Below are 8,988 nucleotides of genomic sequence, written 5' to 3'. Positions count from 1 at the left end.
TTAAACTATCTTTATTATGACCTTTTATATTATTTTTATAATTCTAATAATAAGTATACTAATAATATTGATAATAATTGTTTTGGGGGAAATTTAGCTTGGTAACTAATAAGTTATTAACCAATATTAATAACAGCTTAAGGTGAGTAGTTCGTGTTTATTAAAATTGTACAAAGTTTTGTAGTTTTCAAATATTTCTAACTTTTATAAGAAAGTGCAAAAATATGTCGGCTACACAAACACTAATATCATTTTAAGGATTGAATCAAGTATACAATTTATGTTTTTTTATGTATTTAAGGGGTTACCAAGCTTCAAAGCATTTCCTCGTGAAACTGGTGGCAGTATAGTTTGACTAAACTCTGAAGTGACTGCAAAATTACAGAGCAGAAGTCCTGCTACCTAGAGTGTCCACAAGAGAGCAGTGTTTTATCATTTTTACTTGACTTTATGAACATCTTGTCTCTTACCTGCTCTTTCTTTGCATGCAACTGTCTAAAATAAGAAAATACATACTACATGTTTTTTTCTTTTTCCCAATTACAATTAACATAAGAGGTTAAGTAAAATAAGATTAGCTAGAGAAAAAGCTATGTCTGAAAGCTTTTTTTATTGAACACAGATTTATGGCACGCTATCTTAAAGAGAAAAGATGTATGATGACAAACATGCATCTATAACATGAACCAGATGGTAGCACGTATGGTATGGTAGAAGTACATAGTAGCAAAATCTTAGTTGTGTTTGTTAGTTTGAAGTTTAGATTAGCCTATAGTTCGAAATTATGTGTAGTACAAACTGAATCATACATTTTTGTTGTTTTGTTTACATTTTGTCCTCATTTATTAATGCCGTAGTTTTATCGGGCGTATGCGCCTGGCCTGAAGTTAACTTCCGGTATGTGTTTGTTTATTGGTCTGGCTAGTGGCTAATAACATAACTATTTATATTTTAATCAATTTATATTCATTAGTATTCATATTTTATTGTATAAAATAAACATTTTGTTTAATTTTTTGTATGTTAATTTTATTAAATAAACATTTGTTGACGGGTTGTGTAACTTTGTCACATTTAAGTTTAGCTAAGTAACGGTTCGTATACTCTTAACCAAAAATAGTAATATTTCTTTTGCTTGTTTTCAGAAATAACCTACAAGGACTCAATTTTTTGTGGAAGTTAAGTTTGGGCCACAAAAGCGTGCATGCGCAGTAACGTTTGTCTGTTGCCATTAAACCATCTATAAGGGTTCAGAGCTATCAGATGTAAAGCAAAAGCCACAAAACACATTTTGATTTCATGGGTCTTTAAACTGCATGTAGCACACTCATAATATTTAATCGAATTGTGACAGCAGCTTAAGAGCCTCAGTCAATACAAGGGTCACCGAGTTATTTATTCTAACAGATGACATGTCTACACCTACCGCCTGTGGCCATGCTAACACCCTTATAGAAACAAATCCCCAACATGTTCAGTTTCCACTTTACAGTTTATCTTTACAAAAATGAAGAGTGTTATATTCCCTGTGCCCAAATCCTCGAAACCTTTTTTCTGAACACCCGGGCTAGAGAACAGAACTCTCTCTGTGTTCCTCTCGCCTTCCCTTTCACTCTCTCCACCACACACAAACAGACCTCTCTTCCTAAAATTACATTTGGCATGGTGAATTCCACAGTGGCCCAGCTACTGTGTAAAGTGAGATGAACCAAACAAAAAAATCAATTTTCAAAAAGTAGAGGCAGGAACTTAGCACAGTCTCAAATAAAGCCAGGTCTGTGAAATACATGCAATTATTATTCTGACTTTATTCTTGACAGAGTTTTCTGTTGACCTGGATTAAATTCTTCTCATTTCTTTATTTTAAGAGTGTTTGACACAAATCCCAGACAGTCATAGAAAGAGAGAGAGCGAGAAGGTGGCTGAGTGCACGACTCTCCTATGTCTTTTCCCTCCAGTGGTCAAAGCAAACTCCATTGAATCACATATTATTCAGGATTTGTTTTACTTTGTGCCTTCTGGGGTGTTTATGTTTTATAACAGGCTCAGAGAAGGTAAGGAAGACTCCCAAATAAAACAGGCAGACCTCAGTAAATGTCCACGCAGAGGAATTCAGTCAAGTACTTCCAAACACATGAATACTCGGTCGACTGTGCAATGCAATGTGGGTCACGTATTCAAACACCAACACACACATGCAGTGTGGCACTAGTTAGAGACGTCTGTAAATTCATTTAGTCTGTTTAACTCCCTGAAGTGATTTCCAGACCTGTTGTCTTCCCAAAAATGTCTCCGTCCAGCTATCTCCAACTATTCCAACCATGCAAGAAATGCACAGTTCATGCAACTGCAGCTAAGCCAGTAGAAGAGAGTTTGGTTAAACGTTTTTAAAGGGAGAGTTCACCCAAATATGAAAATTCTGTATAAATGTCTTTGTTTGGTCGAATACAGATAAAGATATTTGGACGAATGCTTGTAATCAAACAGTTCTTGGACACCATTGACTAACATGGCAATGGTATTCAAAAGTGCACCAGAACTGTTTGCTGTCCAACATTCTTCAAAATATCTTCTTTTGTGTTCAACAGAACAAAAAAAAAATGTAGTGTAATTTTTCCTACTATGGTAGTCAATGGGGTCCAAGACCTGGTTGGTTACAAGCATTCTTCCAAATGTCTTTCTCTGTGTTTATCAGAACAAAGACATCTATACAGATTTGGAACAACTTGAAGGTGAGTTAATGATGACAGAATTTTTATTTTGGGGTGAACTATCCCTTTAATTAACTTTCAGTGTAGAAATATGAAATATGCTACGCTTTTGGGGCAATTGGTAATGTTGTTTACATTTTGAGTTAGTTGTCGTGTCTGTTCACAAACAAGCAAGCACGCCAACACCAACAGACAGGAAATCTCATAAATGTGTGAGTGTAATTTAATTGCTCACCGGTACATTCTAAAGTGAGAAACGAAACGCAGTATTATGAGTGCTGCAGTGAAGAAACACAGTTCTCTGTCAAACAGTGACCCAATACATGCCGTGTTGATGAGGTCAGGTGTAGTTTAGTTTCACTAGGAGCAGGTAGAAAAAAGGAACTTCATTGAGAATTCATCTGAATATTCTGGATTGGGATGGTGATTCAGTTTTTGGATGCAGTGCTGGTATACAGCTCAGAAATCCAATCCCATCGATACGGCAAACGAAGCAAGATTTTACAACTTTTATTTTGACTCACCGCCAATACCAACCATTTTCAGGTAGTAATAGTCTTACTGTTATTATATTGGAGTTGGCAATGTCGTACAGCCAATTTAATTTTCCAAGAGTATTTTTCTCCTTTCATTTATAAAGGGGAAGTCATAATCACTTTGAGATTGAATTGAAAGTGTCATTTATTTGATAAGTTCAAAGCGAGCGGGACTGCCAATGTATTCACAGCCACTGAATGAAATGACTGATTTCAGTAAACCACGCTCCACGATTGAGTTTTTCAATCTGGCTGCCCTCATTACTGTAGAGCTTGAAATAAAGTTTCAAATTGACCTTCTCTGGTTTTCAAGTGCACTATAAAATAACTGACTGCTTAATATTGTTCGCTTGCCAAGAGCAAAATGACTCCCAGAGAGACGAAAGGGCCAGCACAAAATGCATACATACTATAGTACGCAGGATATAGTAATCTATGTGATGTACATGCACTTGATTTTCACATGTACACGAGACATACATGTAACTAATCTTTGATGATTAAAATCAAGTCACATTTATGGTCTTAGCCTATCGCTGCTGTCCTTCTGAAACCTTGTATCTCCATATTTTGTGATTTTTTGCCATAATTCATTATTATTAATCAGCCTTTATGTTTGTCACTGAGTTTTGCAAATATCTAACCAATTAAAGTACTTGTCAACTTTAACAACACAATATGCAATCATTGAAAAAATTCAGTGTTTTTTTTATTTCCCCAAAACAGCTAATTTGGACATACGAGGTTTCAGAAGGACAGCGACGATATGTTTTTTTATCAAAGCATACATAAACACATACATAATGAATTATGATGCCACAATATAGTCAATTCTTGCAATACTCGGACTAATAAACACACAACGGAGAACTCAACTCAAGAGGTTAATCCTAAAATTTGAGCTAAAGCTTTTCCCCATCAGCAGCCTCCAAAGAGACATCCGTCTATTTCATTAATACCCCTCATCATGTTCAGACCAGATGTTAAAGCAAAACGATGGACTCTCGCTCTTATTCTCTCTTTCTCTGTGATTCTCTCTGCTGTGGTGAGGTATGGAAAGTATTTGCTGGGTTCCTCTGAGGGCTGTGCAGCTGGAACACACAGGGAGGAAGATAGAGAGATATAAACGCTGGAGCTCAGAAATTATGTGTGAAAACCGGGGAGCTTCAGGGGTTTACTGCATGTCATCGCCTTAATGACCCGTTTGATAATGTATTACATGGCAAACATACAAAATCAAACAAAGCTCTTGTCTCTGATGGTACTTTTCTGGATTTTGTACATCGTAATTGATAGGATGATGGAGACAGGGAGTGTTTGAGCAAATTTAGCGTGATGGTAAACAGCTCATGTTTTAAGAACTGATGATGAATATCATATTGATTATGACAAAGGCTCTCAACTGATTTTGCTTTACATGTGATGTCAACACAGTGCCAGATGTGTTTATCGTATAAAAGAAGGAAAACTGTATTAAATTCAAACCCTAAAATATCTTTGTAATAACAATAAACTGTTCAGATTTCAGGATCGGGGTAAGCAGGGACAGAGGACACAGGCGCAGACAGGGGTTAACACAAGACTATTTTAATAACATAGACAAAACAAAAACCCACGAGGGGGTAAAATACAAAGAACAAGGGTAGAAACATGGCGGATGGACAGAAACACGGACTAACTACACTAGACAAGACTAAAGATAACATTTGATATTAACTACAAATGACTAGACTAGACTAGACTAGACTAGACACAGGAACTCACCCACATGAATCGAAATGAACCAGCACAAGACAGAAAACACAGGGGCATTAAATAAGGGATCAAATCAAGAGGGAACAGGTGCAGGGCATGAAACAATTAACAAGCAATAATGAGGCGACGAGAGGGCGGGAAACAAAGACGAGACCTGAGAGAGCGCATGGTACGTCATAACAACAATATCATGTCTCTCTCACACTAAACATGAGGCTCTGTCATGATCCTGCCACTAGACCAAGAAAGACATGACATGATGAGGCAGAATCATGACATTAAATAGTATGCAAAATGATTACCAAACAATAAATTAACACCATAAAAATGGCTCAAATATTGTACAATATAAAATATTATTCAATGCAACAAAAGCACAAAAGATTTCTCCTTTTTTAAATTGATCTATTTTTAATATCAACTATGTTTAGTTTCATTTTATTTTTTCCCTGCTTTCTGTGACCCTGTTTTACCTGTGGGTAAGGTTACTTTATTTGTACCCGTATATATTTTGTTTGCAGTGTATGGGAACTACTAGATTAGGGTAGATAATGGACATATTTACCAAAACTTGACTCATTTGAATCCTTTTGATTCCCCTATGTTAACAGAAAATGGATGTTCTGTACACACACACTTTCCAGATCTAATGTGTGGTGTATGACAGGATAAAAGTAAGAGCTCTTTATAGACTTTATAGACCATAGAGGTGAAGTGGTCCATAGCTTCATGTGCTGAAATGTTAAACACTACGGTGTAGAGGGGTACACACCGCAACCTCTTTGGTGGCAATTCACTCCTTGAAAAGTAAATGAGTGTGTGTACATAAATGTTTGTGTGCATATGTGAAAATATCAAGCTTTGTTTATGTAGCACACGAAACGACAGAGTAAAATCTGTGTATAAAACCAACTTAAAATGTATGTATATGCCAAAAGAGTAAACACAACAACGTATGCCAAATATGTGAACAAAACCGAACAGAAACACTAAGGTGTATCCAAAAAATATTTGTGGACTTATCATGAGAGTCATGTGCCCTGACAGAAGATTATTCTTAACTTCGTCTTTTATTTGTGTTGAAAGATATATTGTGACTTTTGCAGTGTTGGACAATACATTCTAATATTCAGACATTCAGTCCTTTTGCTTTACTTTGTAACATTACCTTAATGTGCAATACCAATTTGCTTAGGTTACGTAGCTTAGCAAATAACTGGTTTGCAAATTTTCCTACTACTTTCTTTTCAAGAATCTGCTATTATATAAAAGCCTACATACTTTAGGGTGGATGGGTTTCTCTAATAAATCTGCATGAATGGTATATTTCACTTTATTTTGTAAACAGTCCATCACAGGTGTTTCCTGCTAGCCGTCCTGCAACACACTAAAGCTGGCTGTTTCTGCTGTAAAACTTAAGTGTTTAAAGGGGTAGTTCCCCCCAAAAATGGAAATTCTATCATGCTCATCTGCAAGTTGTTCCAAACCTGTATACATTTCTTTGTTTGGTTGAACACAAAGAAAGATATTTGGAAACATTTTAGCAACTGATATTTCTGGTACACTCCCATTTTAATGGTAGTCAGTGGTGCCCCAGAAATCTCAGTTGCTAACATTCTAACAAATATCTTTCTTTGTGTTCAACCAAACAGAGAAGTTTATACAGGCGTGGAACAACTTAATGTTGAGCAATTCGTGACAGAATTTTCATTTTCTCGTTAATTTCTCAGAAAAATTGTACTTCCACTTTTGAAACTTTGTTGTTTATTTGAGCATAATTTACAGCTTTACACAGCTACAATGGCTCAACCATTGGCATGAGTTTCCATAAAAACAATCTGTCATTAAATGCAAAACTGCAATATTTTGCAATTTGGTAGTGATGCTACAGCTGCACAAATTACTTCTACTTTAAAGGAGAGAGAAAGAGATGGAGAAAGAGGGACAGAGTAGATATAGATGGATTCATCTTAACAATATAAACAAACTTTATCGCGAATGCTCACTTTTGTGACCCCACCTTAACTTCCGGTACACATTCATAAACAATAGAGTGCCTGTAGATTATTTCTGACAACAATCAAAAGAAACCGAAAAGAACCGTTACTTGGCTAAACTTGTCGCTCCAATATTTTGAATTTAGACTCCGTTCCCAAGCTCAACCGCTAGACGTCAATGTACCATACGGTTTATTTAAATGCGTCAAAACTGCAGGACCCATTCAACAAATTGTTTGCTTAATAAAATGAACATACAACAATAAAATAAAATTGAATAAAAATACTATAAATAATAATATAAATTAATATTAACATAAATTAAATAAAATATAAATAGTTATAATATTAGACAGTAGCCAAACACAAACCTGAAGTTGAATGGGGGTCATGCGCGCGCACATCCGATTGAAACGGTCTATACTTATGTGAGATTTGAAGTCATAGCAGAAGGGATTTTGCAGACCTTGACATAGTTCTGCTAATCTAATGTCAAAAAAAGCGTGGGAGTATTAAAAAAAGTTTGGCTTCACTTGACATCCGCAGCTTGATCTTAAACCGTGTTTGTACATTAAAGGTAGGGATTCTGTGCTGTTTTTCGATGTTTTTTATGAATATGTATGTGATCCTGTACAAGGGCAAGATTATCCAAGATAATGTCACTAAATTGTCACTCTCACAGAGACAATGTGTATGTACAAGGCCTACTCATACAGTGAAGTTGTAAATGAAAGTTCTGGAATCTGTCCAAGTTCCCCCTGCATGTCTCTCTGAAAGATGGAGGCAGCTAAAAAAACACACCATTAAACTCCACAGTGAGCAGAGAGACTGTGCAGAAAGGTCTAAATGGCTCACCGGGGCTCTGTTACCCGGTCCTACTGAACAGGCCCGACAGCCTTGCAGTGTTTATTTGTAGCTCCTGGAGTTCTGGATATTTGATGTGAGATTGGCCTGATAGGATGTCATATGTTTGAAGAGCTAATCTGGGTCAGTTCCTCTCACTGTGATTTGAAGCTCTGCATTGTGTGCAGATGGTGAACACTGAAATGAAAAAGCACACAGAAAATAAAACGTTAGTACAAAACCGAGAAATGCAGACTAGGCAAAGAATAAGGAACAATAAACATGTAGTAAAAATCTTATCATCAAAAATTATAAAAAAGTGACCATAATAGGTTTAGGAATAAATCGTACATGTGCCGTGTGACATAGCAAAATTTAGAAAACAAACAGTTAACATTATATGGTTTATATTATTAATATTTATATTTAGCATATAAAATAGCATAAGAGAGATTAATCTTCATTCAAGTATTGTTAGTTCATTAACATGAAATGGAAAATTATCTCTCTCAATTTGCTTTGGATATAAGCATTTTGATAAATTAATGATGTAAATGTACATAATAATAAGAATAATTCAGTTTAAACTCATCTCTTACAAAAGAAGTACTATGTTGGTCCAATGGCACAGTAATGATAATACAAGGAACTTTGAAATATACTGTACCATGGTACTGAATGATTACCATACATCTAAATATTATTGTACTTACAGAATAAATTTGAATTAGATTTATAATATATTTAAAACACGGTAATACCGTGGTACCATATCCAAAACATATCCCATAGTAACCATACAGTAATACTTTTTAGTATGTTAAAGGTTCTTTACTCACTCTTGAACTCTTTACTTTCTTTTCTCACTCACTACCAGGACAAAGTCAAAAGTGCCCCAGAACTGTTTGCTTTCCTACATTCTTCAAAATATCTTCTTTTGTGTTCAACAGAACAAAGACATTTATAAAGCATTTTTCTTATGGAAGTCAATGGTGGTTACAAGCATTCTTCCAAATATCTTTCTCTGTGTTCATCAGAACAAAGAAATGTACACAGATTTGGAACAACTTGAGGGTGAGTAAATGATGACAGAATTTTCATTTTTGGGTGAACTGTTCCTTTAAAGCTACAATCCGTAACTTTTTT

This window comes from Triplophysa rosa, linkage group LG17, assembly GCF_024868665.1.
Source record: "Triplophysa rosa linkage group LG17, Trosa_1v2, whole genome shotgun sequence".
Taxonomy (NCBI): domain Eukaryota; kingdom Metazoa; phylum Chordata; class Actinopteri; order Cypriniformes; family Nemacheilidae; genus Triplophysa; species Triplophysa rosa.
The sequence above is the reverse complement of the archived record's forward strand: the minus strand, read 5'-3'. Positions refer to the sequence as shown.